Raw genomic sequence first — 19,994 nt, 5'->3', positions numbered from 1 at the left:
AATACCATTTTTAGTTTCCAAGAACACCTATGGTTTTATTGTGGCTTATAGCTATGGTAAACATTTAAATCTCTTTGAGGATGTTAATTATACTAATTATATTTTCTTAATCGTTTAGTACTTCTGTTTGTTGAGTTTGAGGCCTTTCTTTAATTCACTTGGTATTTCTCAAATGTTTGGCAACTAACCACTGACATAAGGATCACTTTGGGTGCTAGTAAAAGTCAAGATTTCTGTTCTTTTAAATTTATTCTGATAACAGGATGATGAATCTTTTTCAAGAGACTAATTTCCCAGGTGATTCTTATGCACACTAAATGTTGAGAACCCATTCATCTAGATTGTATAGTACCAGTAGCTGCAATGTATTTTACATCTTAGTTAAACTAAGTATTAGTGTAATTTCCTTGCAGTCATTGTAAGGTCTTTATTACAGGAATGTTAGGTCAAGTTGTTACAGTGGAGGAAGGAGAGTACAAAAGTACAGATGCTTCTTTAGATCAAGAAAGTGGTTTGTCTTTCCACAATAGGAACTTGTTGACCCCTGTGACGTACATTACCTAGATTCCCCAGTCTAAGATCCCACTCTGGGTTTTAAAGTTACAATAGCCACAGGTTATCTTAAGCTGAAGTCCATGGAGATCTATTTTTGTAATATAGGGTGCCTGTGGATTGGATGGGAAAAAATACATCTTTATTTTTAAGACTGGATCTGAAATTTAACATTTTTAAAATTAATATAAATGTCTTAGTAATTGGCAATACCTAAGACTTTATTGCCAATAGAAATCACAGATATTTTTACGGGTGCGTGGGTGGCTCAGTTGCGTAAACATCTGGCTCTTGGTTTCTGATTAGGTCATGATCTCAGGGTTGTGGGTTGGAGCCTTCTGTTGGGCTTTGCCCACAGTAGGGAGCCTGCTTGAGAGTCTCTCTCTCCCTGTTCCTATGCAACTCCCTGGGCTCGCTCTCTCTCTCTCTCTCAAATAAATAAATAAATCTTAAAGAATTACAGATTTTTCATACCACATTATGGTGTATAAAATATCGCTTATGTATGTCATTACCTCTAAATTATGGGAGTTAATAGATCCACTACTAGATCTTGTTGTTTCATGTGTTAATATGACAAACTTAATATTTTTATAACTGTCAATGTAATCGGTTTCCTTTTAAGCCTATCTTTGATTTTATGCATTACAATCATTGTTTTGAGAAGAGATTTTAATTTTCATCAGACTGACAGTGGAATCCAGGACACAATAAAGGCCAAGAAACTCTGTACTTGACTTGTGACTTCAGTCTGGGTCAGTTGCTGAGTCAGTTTTTTCTGAGAACATAATATTGGGTAAATTGTTCTGCCCTTTCATCACTTAGCAGACAATGTATTTAATTCCTAAAGCTTCTGATTCTAGGGTACTGTTGGAGTCTTAATTTTTTTAAGCCTTTTTTCCCCCCTAATTGGAATTGTTCTTTTTTTTTTAACTTTTACCATTAGCCTTTTCTTTCTTTTCTTCCTCTGTCCTTTCTTTCCCCTTTACCTCTTATATTTTCCCTCCTTGTCTTCTCTTAATTTGTTTTCATTTTTTATTTAGAAGTTAATAATTTGCACATTTACATTTAAACAATACAATAATCTCTAGTGAGTTTTGAGAAAATAACATTAAGAACAATATCTCCTGCTAATCCAGAAAGTTCCACAAAGGTAAAAGAGAAAGACAAGTTTTATTATGGAGTAAGCATTAAACCAGAATGTGATATTAATAATCACAGGCAGTCCACTAAAGAGACTGCAGATACAGAAAGAAATATCACCATTTTGTATAGCTAAGCAGATACCCATTATATCTATGTTCTCAAGATAAACAATAACTAGTCCTCAAATAAGAGGACTTGATAGTACCATTTGCATACATAGTTCATCCTAAATTAACCAGATAATTAGAATGACAGTCTGTGTTAGCTAATTGCCTTTATCCATAGGAAAATTAAACTTCATATATCTTTATGACAGGAGTGGGGATTGTGACTTGAGCCAGGTCCCCACAGAGGTTAGGCTTCTACCCTTCCACAGAAACTGGGAGGTGGAGGTGCTATCTTTGATGATTACATTTCAAAGAGATGGCTTCCAGATCCTTGAGAAAGGCATTCCTGGGTCGAAAAGCTGAAAAGCTGGCAAGAAGCTTATTTGGATTTTAAGAAGACTTACATACATTTCAAAGGGACAGAGAACAAAATTGCAGTAAATTTTCTAAAGTAAATGATGAAAGAAAAGGGTGTGGGCAGTTTCTCATTGCCCCCGGGAAATTAGTTTTTCATTTTTAGATTTGTATTTATCTTTACTTTTCCCCCAGGAACAAGCATATTTTAAAAATCACTCTTTGTTTATTATTCCAAATGTGTCTCTGTATATACAAGCATGAATATAACTCAGGAATACATTATTGGCATATTAATTGTTCTTTAAATGTTCATTGAATCAGAAACATTCCAGGCTCTGTTCTCAGGGCTTTTATAATTTAATTTAGCAAGAAGAATCAGTGAAGGCTTTATGGGAAGAGAACTGAACTGGGTCTTAAGAATGGGAAGAGGAGTGCCTGGGTGGCTCAGTTGGCTTAGGTCATGATCTTAGGAGGGAGGGAGTCCTGGAATTAAACCCCAGAGCCCCACATCAGGCTCCCTGCTCAGTGGGGAGTCTGCTTGTCTCTCTGCCCCTTCTCCTGCTTGTGCTCTTTCTCTCTCTCAAAGAAATAAATAAAATCTTAAAAAATAAGAATAGGGAGAATTGTGATAGGACATTTAATGACTTTACAAACTTCAATGCCTAAACAAATATAAAGATCTGCAATTTGGGTGGGTATATGGGGACTTTTTAATAAGATGGTTTACCAGCAAGAGAGTCCTTATCTTTTTTATGTGCACCGGCGGAAAACCTCCACATGGAACACATCATTAAAGATGAATAGCAGAATGAGATTGAAGTTAATGTTACTTGGGACTGTTGTGTCAGTTTGATCAATCAGTAAATCAGTGTATTTTGTTTAGTTCAAGAGCTTATAAATTCAGCTTTCTTATTAGCAGCAATTAAGATATTTTATGGTACTTACCTGGGGGTGGAGAATGCAGAAAATACTTTTAGGTATAAGAGATTTGGCTTAAAGTTTCTTTTTACTAAAAGCTTGTTTCTTAGGGAAATCACATTTCTAACTCATATTTTTCCTCTTTTAAAGAGAAGGTTAATAGTGCTCCTTTTCTACAGTAATTAAATGGAAATTTCCAGCCCATGCCACGTTCCTAAATACTATACTATAGTGTCTATAGCAGGAGAACAGTAGACAATATGGCTTAGAAACCAAATATGAAGAAACTATAATGAATGCCAAGCCAAGAAATTTAGACTTTATTATGTAAGGTGTGTTTGATTAGGAAAGGAAGAGACTGAAATAGATATACGAAGATTAATCAGCCATGGTGTTCAGATTATTTTTCAGGGCTACATGGATGGAAGCAAGAAGAATCATGAGATTTTTGTAACATTTCTGATAAGAGGTAATAAGGACTAAAACTAGAGTAGTTAAAATGAGAAAGGGAAGGGAAATATAGAAAGAAGGAAGAATTGACAGTTGTAGTAACTCTAAAGATTGAGAAAGAAGTGTTCCAGGATGGCTTAAATATCAAATGGACCTATTCTTGAAGGAATGGTGACTTCATACCCTCAATAGAAGGATGAACTCAGTTGAGAGAAGGAAGATACCATATGAAGCAAGAAAGACAGCCAAAAACAAGTTATTACAAACTTCTGAGTATTTAACTATATTTTTTGGAGTTAGTATTATCAGGGGAATTTACTTGAACATAAGTATAGATGACATATGAACTGAAATAAGCAACTTATTATTTTTATAACTGTTCCTTCAAGAATATTAGTTAAAATTATTCCAAATCCAGAAGGTTCTCTGTGGTCCCCTCTTATAACTGTAGATACAATTAGTGATCATATTATCTCAAAGTCTTTGGAATGTTGTATTTACCATTTAAAGTGATCAATTATATCCACTTTGTTCCTGCCACGTGTAGCAAACTTTCTTTACAGCATGGGCAATCTGTTGGACAAAGTACTTTGTTCAAAATTGATTGTTGCTTATTTGAGGAATGTCCTGACAATAAGGTGCAATCAAGAAATGTGAAGAATATTTATTAATTTATTTCTTACAATAAAAAAATAGTAAAATATAATTTTATTGGTATTTGGTCCTGTGAATTCTGGCTTTAATTTAGAGGAATCTGCTTTTACTGTAATCAAAGTATGAGGAGTGGAAAATTTTAGACTTCTTTGGTATGAGGACATGGTTTGATGAAATTTGGTTCGTGATATGGGTCCTGATAGAATGCCATATTTTGCTCCTTAGGATGTTGATTACTGCTTTATTACAGAGAACATTGTACAGTGGCCATCCTTTTTTTAGAGTTTGGCACCTATAGCTTTTGTTAATAGGTATGTATACTGCTGAATTTAAGATTTAGGGTTGCCTAGGTCCAGCCATGGATATTATTTACAAGCCTCTTTTTTTTTTTTTGCACATTTTAGTATTTATAGTAGATTTGAAAAGGCCAGAAAGGTGGCAGGCAATTATATTTTGAAAGCTCATTAAACTTTATGCCGTAATTTCAAAGCTTATTTTCTGAGAACAGTTGAAAAGAAGTCTTTGTAAATTCTAAACACAAACTTTTTGTTGAAGATACTATTGATTGTGAAGAAAATATTGCCAACAAATTTTTATAATAAGTATGCGTAACATTTAAAAGAAATGGCAAAATTATTTCATGCTTTCTTTGACAAACCTGGGGCTCTCTTCATGATCATACAAAACCTGTGCAGTTGCATAGGCCTTGTGGTTAGAAGGATCTCATGTTTAGTTTCATGCTGAAGTTGCTATCTTGAAATTCTGAATACATCTTGAACAAAGGGTTCTGAATTTTCAGTTTGCATTGAGCCCCCCAAATTATGTGGCTGGTTCTGCCTAACTAAATTCTTTTGCATACTTTCAGATTGACTTGTATTCTGCTTAAGCCCATTCACCTGATCCCAGCTCATTTTTAACATGTGAAATCAAAGATAGAATCGCAATTAAAGTGAAGCCTGCTAATTTAGCTGATTACTGACATCTAAGCAGTTTGGATTAAAAGCAAGTCACAAAATCTCCGCTTTGTTAGCTACAAATGACCTCCTGAAACGAATAATTTAGCAGGCAAAATCGGTGGCGCAGCGGTTTAGCGCCTCCTGCAGCCCGGGGCGTGATCTTGGAGACCTTGGATCGAGTCCCACGTCGGACTCCCTGCATGGTGCCTGCTTCTCCCTCTGCCTGTGTCTCTGCCTCCCTCTCTCTCTCTCTCTTTGTGTCTCTATGAATGAATAAATAAAGTCTTAAAAAAAAATTGAAAACAAACAAAAAAACAAAATCCAAAAGAGCAAAGACCAAAAGCCCCAGAGCAAAGGAAAAAAATGGAAAGCAATGAATAGACCTGAAGTGCCGGCCAACACTGACTCCTCTCCCTGCCTACTATAAGCCATTCAATTGGCATGTGTCATATCTTACAGATGAAAAAGCAGTCTGTGCAGATGTATATAGTGTAGATGCATGCATCTGTCATGCAGCTGCCAGAGGTTATATTTGTTAAGCAGCCTGCCAGTAGACAGGAGTTTTGAAGAAGGGTAGTTGTTTGTGGGAGGTAGATTAATCTTATATATTTCACAGGAAAACCAAGTCTCTAATAAGGCCTAGTGGTTTCCTCAATGCCTAGAATGAATCTAACCATATTTTTTTTCCACATTACTATCTTACTTGTGGTCAGCTTAGAGAGAGAGAGAGAGGGAGGCCAGAGGCAGAGTGGGTACTCTGGTGATGGATGAAGCAGTGTAATAAAATAGATTCTACCGTTGGGTGTGTGACTGAGACTGAGAGTTGAGCTCAACTGACCACTTGATGAAAAACAGATGAGACATATACTGAAGGTGGTGAGAACAGTCTGTTTTATTGGATGCTTTTTAATATTGAAGAATTTCTAAGTCTGAATATTACTGACTTAAATGTAGGGCTTAAAATATTTGTAATAAAGTATAATATATATGGTGTTCATGTTACAGTTGTCATTGAAAAGGTGATTAATGAGTGTTGGAATGATTAATGAGGAAACAGCAATGGACTAAGCATTTTTATCTATCCTGGTACATGACCTGGGGACATCTTTGGAATAAGGAAACAGCAGGAGTAGCTTGAGCTGGGAAAGGCATGAGAGTTTTGACCTGCTGCAGAACCACACTCACTGATCTTCATCATATAGCAAACAGGCTGTGATTTACCAAGGAGCCTCCTCAAAACCACCTATATTAGAAGGAGAATCACATTCAGTGCTGATGCAGATGCTGTACCAACTGGAGCCAGGATTCTGAAGGAATTTTGTGCTTTCTTGGGGGTAACATCAAAGTGCTTTGCCTCAGTTTAAAAATGAGTGCTCTTTCATCAATTCCCATTCCTTGACTCATAATTCCTGAGGATATTTTGAAATTCCACATACTTTTCCTTGCCTGATCTTAACTATGAAACTAATAGGCATGGCCACAGTTAAATAAATTTGGAAACCTTTAAATTTAGTAATTTCTCATCCAGACTACAGAAAAATAATCCAGTTCATTTTTACCTAAATTACTTTTTATTGACACCTGATACTTCTTCTCATTCTCTATCCTGGTATATATCCCTTTTACTCTCTCTCTAGATAGGACACTCCTTTCAAGCACTGATTTTGATCTTTTTTTTTTTTTTAATTTTTTTTTTTTTATTTATTTATGATAGTCACAGAGAGAGAGAGAGAGAGAGGCAGAGACACAGGCAGAGGGAGAAGCAGGCTCCATGCACCGGGAGCCCGACGCGGGACTCGATCCCGGGTCTCCAGGATCGCGCCCTGGGCCAAAGGCAGGCGCCAAACCGCTGCGCCACCCAGGGATCCCTGATTTTGATCTTTATATTCAATTACTTTTTCTTTTGTTGACAAGACAAAGGGAGAAAGAATCCTTACCACAATTTTGCTTTGCATTCATAATGATTAATGGTTTAAGGCATCCTGATTAGAAAAGTCTGAAGTGGAGTCCAGGGATGGAATTTTCCTTCCAAGGCATTATATATTGCTAAATTTAAGGCATATAGTTTAATGCTATTTAATAGCATACCACACTGCATAAGATCAGTATCTAAATTAAAAGTAGTCTGGTTATATAGATGCATTCTTTTAACTTTATGTTTGTTTTTACTTTTATTTTTTTAAAGATTTTATTTATTTATGTGATGGAGAGAGTGCATGAGCAGAAGGGAGAAGCATAGAGAGAGGGAGAAGCAGACTTCCTGCTGAACACAGAGCCTGATTCAGGGCTCGATTCCAGCACCCTGGGATCATGACCTGAGCTGATGGCAGACGCTTAACTGACTGAGCTACCCAGGTGCCACTTTAAGCTTGTTTTTCATGCTGCTCTGCATCCCATTCATCAGAGCTATGAGAATATTGTAACATTCTGAAAGGGATATGTTTGACAACTGCAGTTTTTAAAAACATAAAAAAAATCAGTGGCTTTTTAAAGTCTTCTGTAGAACTCAAACTATTGGTTGGAATGCAAACTGGTACAGCCACTGTGGAAAACAGTGTGGAGGTTCCTCAAAAAGTCTCTAAATAGCTGTGTTCTAGAGAACATGAGAAAGGAGTTAGAGATCATATCAAGAGCATCTGAAGGATGCTGTTATTGAGAAATCGTCATCACTTAACACTCCTGTTCCCACTCACAATTTTTTAAGGGCTAGGGCAGACATGACTTTGAGAGTTTTATTGTTATTAGGCATGACTGTGTTGCAATGGCTACTCTTTTTTCTGTGTTCTACTATGCACAATCCACCCATGAATCCAGGGCTTATACTTACCATGCTATTTCTCGCAAAGGACATAATTATAGAGGTAGAATCAAATAGAAATAGAACATAGGTGGGATTACTTGTTTTTTCCAGTTGCCCCCTGTGTGTCTTTTCTCTTCTTTGTCAGTGAGTTGCTTTCTGGGAGTACTCCACAGGCATAACAACTGCTATACCTTGAAGATGGCAGGAACTATCCAAATGTTTGCTTGAATTTTGCAGGTTTGTATTTAGTTAGGTTGCAATTGGTAAAATACATGAACATAGAAGGTAGGACACGTGTAGAATTGCTAAGAAAATTAAGAATTAACTCTACTTAAAAATATCGGAGCATATGGTATATTTTTAGTGACAATATGATTGCATATAAAAATTGCATTTTCTCTAAATTCATTGTGAACAGAATGAATGAATCATCATTACTGATACATTTGTAGAATTTTTTACACATGGTTTAAAAACATACCATAAGTAGAGATGACAAACATGTAAACACATGATTATTTCCAAGTAAATAATCAATAACAAAGATATAACTTGATCCTTCATTAAGATATATTGTCTCAGTCAACAACATTTTGGTATGAATACACTAAGATTCATGCAGGATTATAATCAATATTACAACAAAATCAAAATGTCTTCTTGGAATTTTACAGTTCTTTTAAAAAGATCTTGAAAATAAAATTCTTGAAAGCTTATATTATTTTTAATATAACCTGATAAAATGGAAGCAAACAGTTCATGATGTGGTGCTGTGCATAGACAGATGCTGAACTCTGACATAAATATGTCTAAGAGAAGAGGTTACTACCTCAGGTGAAATGAATTAGATGACTAAAATTTTTATTGATGTTCTGGTAAAACCACTATCATAGTATGCATTGGGCTATTTAAATGGTCTGCACTCATCATTTAGAAGAAAAATTTTAAGGGAGTCTGCATATACCTAACTTAATTTACAAGTATATTGAATGTCTTTCTAAAATATTCTCTGTTTTTCTATTATATTAATACACAACAGAATGTTAATTATGTACATTTTTATTTAATGTAACTGAATATATAGTTAACTTTGTATGTGTAAATTAACTAGTTTACCAAAATAGTGTAAATAATATTTATTGAGCATTTTGCTAATTGATAGTTTATTTCTCACATTTTGTCTTTCTTTATATTTTTTCCTATCTGGAACTTCCCTTCTTTAATTTATTTAAGTGAAAATGCAGTAAAATAATGGATATTTTAGACAAAGAAGAGCCTGTGAGTTCTCTCAATAGTATTTTCTGTTGTTAATCATAAGGAGAAATTTTATTCCATTTTTATCACTCACTCTGAAGATTGATAATGTAGTTGCTTGAGGAACATTATTTCTGCTATGTGGTTATTATTTCTGCTGCTCCCAACTTGAAACACTTGCATGTGGTTTTGTGAAGAATGTTGGTACTTGATTATAATCATAGCTACATCTCTTTTGATAGGCAATTTCACTTTGGAGAATAGGTGTAAGATTTTTAGTGTTTTGAATGTAAATCGGATCAATCTCATCATAGAATATAGAGTGTGTGAATGATGAATAGGATTTATTACATCTTGTTTATTAAAATACAGAAAACTTTTTCTAGCATTATTGATTTTATACTCTAGCTTGCTTAAGAGTTTTTATAACTTCCTATATTCCTGGTAAGTCATGGCCAAAGCCTAGCTCAGAATCTGAAATATGTTGGATGATTAATAAATATTTGGGGAAAGAATAACTGCCTGATACATGTCTGTGTAGCACATTGAGTATTCTGTTTTAGGAAGTGTAGCTTCCTTCATAGTACACTGTGGCTCTATTAATCAGGAATAGGTTGTAGTATGTATAAAGGTAAAAGTAGGGGTGCCTGGGTGGCTCAGTGGTTGAGCATATGCCTTTGGCTCAGGTCGTGATCCTGGGGTCCTGGGATCGAGTCCCACATCAGACTCGCCGCTGGGAGCCTATGTCTACCTATGTCTCTGTCTTTGTGTATCTCATGTATAAAAAAAATCTTTAAAAAAAAAAGGTAGAAGTAGTATTAGCAAGGAAACTATGATGTGGGATTTACCCGACAATTATTAAAATATGTTGTAAAGCTACATGAAATTCAATCCAATATGATGGATACAGGTTTTATTTCCTCCACTCTAAAAGGAATAAAATAAAGGCTTAGGCAGTTTAACTTACTTTCTTAATGTGAGTGGGGGGCAAAGCATAGCATCTTTATTTTTTATTTTTTTATTCTAAAGCTCCACTAAGATAGAGAGCTCTATAAAGAACTGATGGTTACTGATGGTTACTGATGGGGAAGTTGGGGGTTAAGGATGGGTTAAGTAGGTGATGAGGATTAAGGAAGGAGTGCACTTATAATGAGCACTGAGCATTGTATGTAAGTGATTAATCACTAAATCATACACCTGAAACTAGTATTACACTGTATATTAACTAAATGGAATTTAAGTAAAAATTTAAAAATATATAGAAGATAGCCCTGGTACTTCAAGGTCATATGTCTTTATTTTTTTAAAAAGACATATATTAACCAAATATATTTGTAGCATTAAACCCAATATAGCTTTAGTTGAAATCCTTCAAGCTAATTAATATGAAAACTTAATATCACGCACACACACACACACACACTTAATTCTGGTAAAGAAGGATGATTTTTTCTATTATGATTCCAAAATAAATATTTAATTGATATTTAGAATGTAATAGAATAATACATGTTTAATAGTTGTCATTTTTTAACAAAAATTAAGAGTTTGAGTTTTTAATTAGCACTTAGTTTTATAAGTAATAGACAATTAGGTTATTATTAAGAAATTAAAACATTGGCCACCATCTCAGTCTGGATTCTTTTCAGATATAGCAAGTACTATGGCATTAGTATGTTTCCTTTAGACCTTTTCCTAGGCTCTAATATATTTTGTGTGATCAGGGGAAATCTAAAGTATGTTGTATGCTTGTTTTTTTTTTTTTTAAGATTTTATTTATTTATTCATGAGAGACACACACACACAGAGAGGCAGAGATACAGGTAGAGGGAGAAGCAGGCTCCATGGAGGGAGCCAACGTGGGACTCGATCCCGGGTCTCCAGGATCACACCCTGGGCTGAAGGTGGTGCTACACCGCTGAGCCACCCAGGCCACCCGCTTGTTTTTTTTTTTTTTTTTTTAATGTATATGATGGCACTGTAGATATCATGCTACAACTTTTGTTTTTTTAATTCTGCAATATATTCTGTCAGTCTTTCTAACTTATTTTATATGGATTCACCTCACATCATTCACTTCCAAATACATATAAAGCCATGATCTCAGTCTTCTCAAAAGTTAGCATTTATTTCTGTGTTTCTCAAGGCCACAGTTTTCTTTCACCATAACTCATATTGACTAAAATAATCTTACATTATATGTTCTTTCCTGAAAGATAGGCTTTAGGCTGCAACAAAAAAGAAAAATGATCCGCAATGTTGATTTAAATCATAGCTACTCCATTGGAAGATTTATGCATTTTAAGTCATTCCCTGTATCATTATTTAGGTTGGTTATCACACTCTCCATCTATGGGTCATACACCTCTTTTTTTTTTTTTAATACTTATGAGTGTGCCAAAGATTTTACAATTGAATTTTAATCATTCTTTTTAAGGTTCTAATTTTTCTTTACTCCTATATATGTTCTCTTTCTGACTGTATGGACCTCTTCTCTGCCTTTCAGGCTGTTTTCTGTGTCCTATTCAAGTTCAGTCTGGGTGCTTTAGCTAATTATTTTAGGAATAAAGCCAATCTCTTTCCTTTGGGTTATTTTCATAGATCACAGTCTTCTGCCTCTTGCTCTAAGTTCCTTATAAATATAACCCTGATCCCTACTCAAGATCTGATAAGATCTGGATATGATTACTTTTAAACTTTCAATTTCATGTTCTGTGGAAATCCCAACCCTTCCCTGAGAATCCTATGAATCCCTGGAGCTTATTTGGCTGCATTGTCTTTAACTGTCTTGATCTGCACCCAATTGTCCAGTGTTATGCCTAACTAACCTATTCTTAACTTCTAATTCTTTTTATTTATACCACATATCCACATTGTAGTTATATACTTATCTAATTATTTAATATTTGTCAGTTCCTCTAGGCTATGAGTCCTCTGAGGAGGCAGGGATGTTCTCTCTTCCCTTACCAATCCCTGACATAGTACCTAACACCATAGTAGCCCCAGAAGATGGATTGAAAATGTAAGGAAGGAATAATTGAAGATAACTTGAAGCTTGAGATCAGAGCACAGAAAGAAGTTGGCCTTTAAAAGAAGGAGATGAAGGGGAGAGAGCATGAGAGGAACAGAGAGGGGGTGAAAGGGAGAGAGAAGGATAAAGATCATCCTGTGGACAGATGAGAAGAAAAAAATGGATGAAAAATTGTATTGAGAGAGGTCAGTGGAGTGGTATACTAGGTGGTTGTCAGCTTCCCTAGAGTAGTAGGAAATTATGTGAATTGTAAGTTTTGTAAAATTATTGTCGTGTCCTAAATCCTCTCTTTTAAGAATATTATTAGATAAATTACATAATATTGCTTACTTTCAGTTTTAACGTTTATAAATTTATGATAATATCTCACAAGGAGGTTGGTGATGATTACATGAAACAATGAAAGCAGAATTACATGGTAGTTATAACATGGAACTGGAAATAAGATTGGACAAAATTTCGCTTCTGCTACATACCAGCTGAATGATCTTGTACAACTTACTTAGAGTCTTCAATTCTGAGTAGTATGAAGAAAAATGAGGAATCAAATTCCCTAACCAAAGAATTTATAAGACGCTGAAAGAGGAGAATATGAAGGATGATAATAACATGAATAAATTTACTCATAGCTAATGAGCTAGGCTATCTGCTCCCATAAGTTATACCTGGTCTTATGATCTCTAAGGCATACCACCTCCTAAATAGAAACAATCTTCTAGAATACAATGAGGTTAGGGCTCTTTTTTGAGAAAACATTTTTCTGTCGGCAGAGTATGAGGCAGGTAAGTGTATATTGAGCAAAGCCTAGAAGAAAGGGAAAATATTTTCTATGTTCAACAGAGTGCACTCTTGAAAATATAACATCATGTCGTTTCTTCTTTTTCTTCATCATCACCACCATCATCATTATCAACAACCTTATTATTATCTTGTGCTGAGAACACTTAACATAAGATCTACCCTATTAGCAAAATTTAAGTATGCAATATAGTATTGCTAACTACAGGTACTATGCTGTATAGAAGATCTGAAGAATTTATCTTGCATAGTGAAAATTTGTACCCTTTGACCATCACCTCCCACAAATCTCTGAAAACCACTAGTTTACTCTTTGCTTCTATGAGTCTGACTATTTTAGATTCCAAGTATAAGGGAGATAATAAAATATTTGTTTATCTGTGTCTGGCTTGCTTCATTTACCATATTGTCCTCCAGGTCCATGTTATTACAAATGGTAGGATTTTTTCTTTTTTAAGGCTGAATAATATTTTATGGTACATATATTCCACATTTTCTTTATCAGTTATCTACTGATGGACATGTAGGCTGTTTCATGTTCTTTGTTCTTGACTATTATGAATATTGCTGCAGTGAACATGGGATTACAGGTATCTGAGGTCCTGATGTCAATTCCTATAGGTAAATACACAGAGTGGGGTTGTTGGATGATATGGTAATTCTATTTTTAATATTCTAAGGGAATTCCATACTGTGTTCCATAATGGCTGTACCAATTTATATTCCTACAAACAATACACAAGGATTCCTTTTTTCCACATTGTCACCAAGACTTCCCATGCATGTATAATTTTATTTATTTTTAATACATAAAAATACATTTAATGTATTTTTAATAATAGCCATTCTAAAAGATGTGAAGTGATATCTCTGTGGTTTTGATTTGTATTTACCTAATGATTAATGCTCTTGAGCACTTTTAAATATACCTAATGTCCATTTGTATGACTTCTTTTGAGAAATATCTATTCAATCCTTTGCCCATTTTTTAATTGAAGTGTTTTTGTATGTTTGTTTTATGTTTTTGCTATTAAGTTTCATGAGTTCTTTATATAATTTGGATATCAGCCCATTATCACATATACAGTTTGCAAATATCTTCTCCCATTCTCTAGGTTGCCTTTTTATTTTGTTGATTGTTTCCTTTACTGTGCAAAAATTCTTTAGTTTGATGTAATTCCACTTGTCTGCTTTTACTTTCATTGCCACATGTATGCAAAGAAGCATTACCAAGAGCAACATCAAGGAATTTTCCCCCTATATTTGCTTTTTAGGAGTTTTACACTTTCAAAGTTTTACATTTAAGTCATTAATTCATCTTTTCTAAAAGATTTTATTTATTTATTTGAGAGAGAGAGAGAGAGAGGGCACGAGTTAAGGGAAAAGGCAGAGGGAGGGGGAGAGGGGTAAGCAGGCTCCCCGCTGAGCAGAGAGCCCCATTCAGGGCTGCATCCCAGGGTTTCGGTATCTTGACCTGAGCTATGTAAAGGCAGATGCTTAACCTCAGAGCCACCCAGGTGCCCCAAGTCATTAATTTATCTTACATTGATTTCTGTTCATAGTGTAATGTAAGGGTTCATTTTCATCCTTTTGTATGCAATTATCCAGTTGTCCCAGCAGCATTTATTGAAGAGACTTTATTTTTCACGTTGTGTGTTCTTGGCATTCTTTTTGAAAATTAGTTGACTGTATATGATGGGTTTATTTCTGGAATCTATTTCTGTTCTATATCTATGTGGCTACTTTTATGCCATTACCGTGGCGTTTTAATTACTAAAGTTTTGTAATGCAGTTTGAAATTAGGAAGTGTGATGCTTCCAGCTTTGTCCTTCTTGCTTAAGATTTTTGACTATTGGGGGGTCTTTGGTTCTATATGAATTATGGAATTGTTTTTTCTATTTCTATGAAAAATGTCATTGACATTTTGTCAGGGATTGCATTGACTTAGTAGATTATATGAGTTGTATCTGGACTTTTTTTAACAATATAAATCTTCAATCTGTGAATGTAAGATATCCTTCCATTTATTCACTTATTTATCTTATTCTTCAATTTCTTTATTAATGTTTTGTAATGTCAGTATACAGATCTATAATTTCCTTTGCTAAATTGTTCCTAAGTATTTTTATTCTTTTGGATTAGATTGTCTTTTCAAATTAGATTGTTTTCTACAATTTTTGTAATAGTTCATTTTAAGTGTATAGAAATGCAATCGATATCTGTATATTGATTTTTATTCTGTAACTTTAATGAATTTATTTTTAGTTTTAGCAGTTCTTGTTGGTATCTTTAGAGTTTTATATATATATATATGTATATAGGGTCCTGTCATCTGCAACAGAAACAACTTTACCTCTTCCTTACAATTTGGATGTCTTTTTTTTTTCTTGTCCAATTACTCTAGCTAAGACTTCCAGTACTATGCTGAATAAAAGTGGAAAGAGTGGCCATGCTTGTCTTATTTCCTATCTTGGAGGAAAAACTTTCAGCTTTTCATTATTTAGTGCAATAATGATGTGCTTGTCATATGTGATCTTTATTGTGATGATGTATAATCCTTCCATATCTGTTTGTTGACAGTTTTTATCATAAAAGCTATTGAATTATGTCAAATGCTTTTTCTGTGTCTAGTTAGATGATCATATGGTTTTAATCTTTTCTTTTAATAATGTGGTATATATCACACTTATTGATTTGCATATGTCATACCATCCTTGCATCCCAGGACAAATCCCTCTTGGTCATGATGTATACTCTTTTAAATATGCTCTTGATTCAGTTTGATAGGATTTTGTTGAGAATTGCTGTACATCAGGGATTTTGGCCTCTACTTTTTCTCTCCTTGTAGTTATCCTTGTCTGGGTATGATATCAGGGAAATGCTGGCTTCAAAATTAGTTTGGGACTGTTTCCTTCTCTTCAAATTTTTGGAAAAGTTTGAGGAGGATTGGTATTATTTTTTTCTTTAAATGTTTGGTAGAATTCACTAGAGAAAACTTCAGGTCTTATGCTTTTCTTTGTTGGGTGATTTTTAATTATTGATTAGTCTGACACAAGCCTCACTTCCACAACTCTGGGATCATGACCTGGGCTGAAATCAAGAGTCAGACACTCAACTGACTGAGTTGTCTAGGAGCCCCAGGATTATTTTTTTTATGGTTACCATGAGGCTTACATAACACATTTTATAGTTTATTTTAAACTGATAATGTAACTTTGACAGTATACAAAAACCATATACTTTTTAAAAACAGATTTATTTATTTATTTATTCTTGTGGGGGAAGAACAGAGAGAGAGGGAGAGAGAGAAAATCTCAAGCAGACTCCCTACTGAGCATGGAGCCCAATGTGGGGCTCAATCTCATGATCCTGAGATCATTACCTCAGCTGAAATCAAGATTTGGACACTCAACCAACTAATCCCCCCAAAATATATTTTTATATTTTATATTAACATTTTTGTTATTCCTATTATAATTTAAATTTTTTAATGCTGTGTTCATTAGCAAATATTTGTAGATTTGGTTATTTTAATACTTTTTAAAACTGCTATGCTACAGTTGTAAGTAATTTATCCATCATCATTACAATGTTAAGAGTATTTTGAATTTATATATTTATCTTTACTGGTGACTTTCACATTTTCAAATGTTTTCATGTTCCTAATTAGTGTGCTTTGTTTCAACTTGAACTCTTTAGCATATTTTATAATGTGGGCCTAGTGGTAATGAACTTTGGTTTTGTTTGTCTGGGAATGTCTTTATCTTTTCTTCTGAAAAACATCTTTGCCAGTTATGGTACTCTTGGTTGCCACCTTTTTCTTTTAATCCTTTGAATATATCATTTCACTTTCTCCTGGCAATCAAGATTTCTGCTGAGAAATGTGATGATAATTTTATGGGGGCTCCCTTGTATTAGAGAAGTTGCTTTTCTCTTACTGCTTTCAAAATTCTATTTTGTCTTTGACTTTTGACAATCTGATTGTAATATGTCTAGATGAAGATCTTTTTATATTTAATCTGTTTGGGGTTCTTTGTACTTCGTGGATCTGGGTGTTTATTTCCCTCCCCAGTTTGTGAAATTTTTTTTGGTCATTATATCTTTAAATAAGATTTCTGAACGTTTTTCTTTCTCTTCTCCTCTGGGACTCCCATAATATTTATATTGATTTTTTTGGGTGGTGTTCCGAAGACCTGTAATTATTCTTTACTCTTTTTACTAGTTTTTTTCTTTTTGTTCCTCTGACTACGTAATTTCAAAAGATTTGTTCTTGAGTTTATTGATCCTTTCTTTTGCATGTTCTAAGCGATTCTTGACCTCTTTAGTAGATATACAATTCAGTGATTGTATTCTTCAGCCCCAGAGATTATTTTTTATGATTTCTGTCTTTATGTTAAACTTACCATTTTGTTCATGTATTATTTTCCTGACTTCATAGAGTTGTCTGTTCTCTCTCTTACCTTGGTGAACTTGTAAAGATGATTATTTTGAATTATTTTTTAGGCAATTAGTAAATCTCCATTTTTTTAGAATCAGCTGTTGGAGCTTTATTTTGTTCCTTTGGTGATACCATATTTCTTTGATTCTTCATGCTCCTTGAAACCTTGCATGCTGTCTCATTTGAAGCATGACTGGCTTCAGGAGAGAAAGATCTTCACCAGTCAAAGATGCTAGAGATAGTGGGTTCTCTCAGACTCTTTCTATGTATGCACTTGGTTTATTCCTCCTTATTCCCCTGGGGGTAAGGTCTTAGACTGTGTATCTTAGCTTGATCCTGCAAAGCAAGGCCAGGTGCAGGTGCTGAGATTCTTCTATTTATCTTCCTGAGAGCTTTGCCCTGAAGTGTTCAAGGTTATGTACCTCTTCCTAATCCAGCAGATACAGCTAGATGCTAATATTTGTGTGCTCTGTGGGAGCTCATATGTCTGCAGGAGAGCTTGGGATGTTGGCTACAGGGAGAAAGGGGTTACATGGAATGCTGGTAGTACATTTTGGCTTGTTGTAGGATCTATAGGCAGAGGTCCTACTGGGTTATGGACAGGGTTCTTATTAGAAGCCATACTCCAATTAGTAGGATCTGCCAGTGGTTAAAATTCATGCATTGGTTGTTCTGACCTCTTGCCTTTTTCTCTCTCTTACCCAAGACTATTAAGCTTTCAATGTATGGGTATGGAAAGATGGATGTGGGCCTTTTGGACAGCCTTTTCACAAGGCTGGGGAAGCTGAGGGCTCACTTTGCTCTCACTTTTCCTAGCCCAATAAATTGTAGGTGAAGGCAGTCTCTGTAGGCTCTAGGCTGTGCTATCTTGACACAGATAAAGGGAAGGTAGTTTTTTTTTTTTTTTTTTTTTTTTTTTTCCTCTTCAATGCTCTGTTCTTTGGTTTTTTGCTCCACAGGGGTGCTGGAACTTCTCAGCTGTACAATAAGACTTTTATAAAGGTATTCTAGTTCATGGGTCATTGTTAAATCAGTTTCTATGAAGTGTGGAACCTATTTCATCATCTTACTGATGTTTCGGAAAGATAATTTTTTACTTCAGTAGATATCACATATCCATTCTACTTTATAGAACATTCAAGTTATATAAAAAACTCTCACCTTTTCATTTATTTGATGACAAGGAGAGTAAAAACTTTTATAGAATGTAAATAGGAAGACAGTAGTTTTAGGCAGAATCAAGAGGCCTGAATGTGGGTATCAGATGTCAGAGTAGGCAATAGTTTGAGTTTAGATGAGATGAAAGAATCTGGCTTAAGGGTCAAGCAGGTAATAATCCAAAGGTAGGATTGTTTGAGAACTGGTCTTATAGAGCAGGAGCTACAGTGAGCTTAATCCTATAAGAAAGGTTGTTTTCTGATGTGAAGTCATAGGCAGAACATCTAAAATTACATTTCTTCTAGCAATACTTATAGATAAACATTTGAAATTTAATCAGTTTTACACATTATAAGCTGGAGACATATTAACTGTTTCTAACACATCTTCTAATGGCATTTGAGCAAGCAGTTCTTTTGTCCTCAGTGTCTCTTCTTAGTGATAATATCACATTGAAGAGATCTTTTCAAAAAGATTTTAATTGGTTTAATAATTGTTATGAAACACTGGAATAGAATATTTGTGCTAAATTAGTCAGGCAAAGAAAGACATGGTAAAAATCGCAAATGAAATAAGGAGGTAGATTTAGATGTAAATGAGTCCTTGATGGATGGCCAAGTCTATGGTAGAGTTATTGTCTATTTGAGAAGATTATGCACTGGATAAAGAAAATGTTAAAATTGATATTTGTAAAATTAATTTCCTTTCTATTTTTTTCATTTTTTTGTTCATATAAAAGAGAAAAATGGAGAGACTCATTAACACAGGAGAAAAATAGGAAGGAAATAGAATCATGAGAGGAAGAATTATTCTGGATAATCTCAAGACATTTCACCAATTATATAAAAGATCTATTTCTAGTTGTATTTTATATAGTATATGAACATTACATAGTACTAATTCTTTTTTTCTAATTGTTTTGAAACGTTTTGTCTTTCTGAAATGATTTTCTCTTCCAAGCTTGGCCTAGAATTGAAGTTTTAAAAATTTTATCCTACTTTTGATTTCCAAAGATTTATCATAATGTAATGTAGGGCAATGATTAATGTAAGATATACATATACACACAATATATGTACACCTCTGTATATGTGTGTATACATGTATGTAAGATTATACACTGATCATTCTGTGTGTTTGTGTTTGTATGTGTATACTCACATATGCACATACATTTTGAAGATCATTATATGATTTCATTTTATGCTACAGGTTCTCCAGAGAGCTTTAATTTGATACTAATTCTTTCTCCAATTACCACATTATGGTTAAATCTTGGAAGGGCTTCTTTTCTTGATATATTTTAATAAAAGAACCCTTAAAGCCTCATATTATCCATCTTTTCTTCATAGGCCATAGATTGTGTTGACTTCTG

At 34.3% G+C, this 19,994-nt stretch overlaps 1 protein-coding gene across 7 annotated transcripts in view; it reads left to right on the top strand.

Annotated features, from left to right (window-relative positions):
* Positions 1-19,994, top strand: part of CTNNA3 (catenin alpha 3) — a 1,671,697-nt gene that overhangs the window by 443,613 nt on the left and 1,208,090 nt on the right. The window lies entirely within an intron of this gene.

Source organism: Canis lupus, chromosome 4 (assembly GCF_003254725.2).
Source record: "Canis lupus dingo isolate Sandy chromosome 4, ASM325472v2, whole genome shotgun sequence".
Lineage (NCBI taxonomy): Eukaryota > Metazoa > Chordata > Mammalia > Carnivora > Canidae > Canis > Canis lupus.
This window is presented reverse-complemented; position numbering and strand designations above follow the sequence as displayed.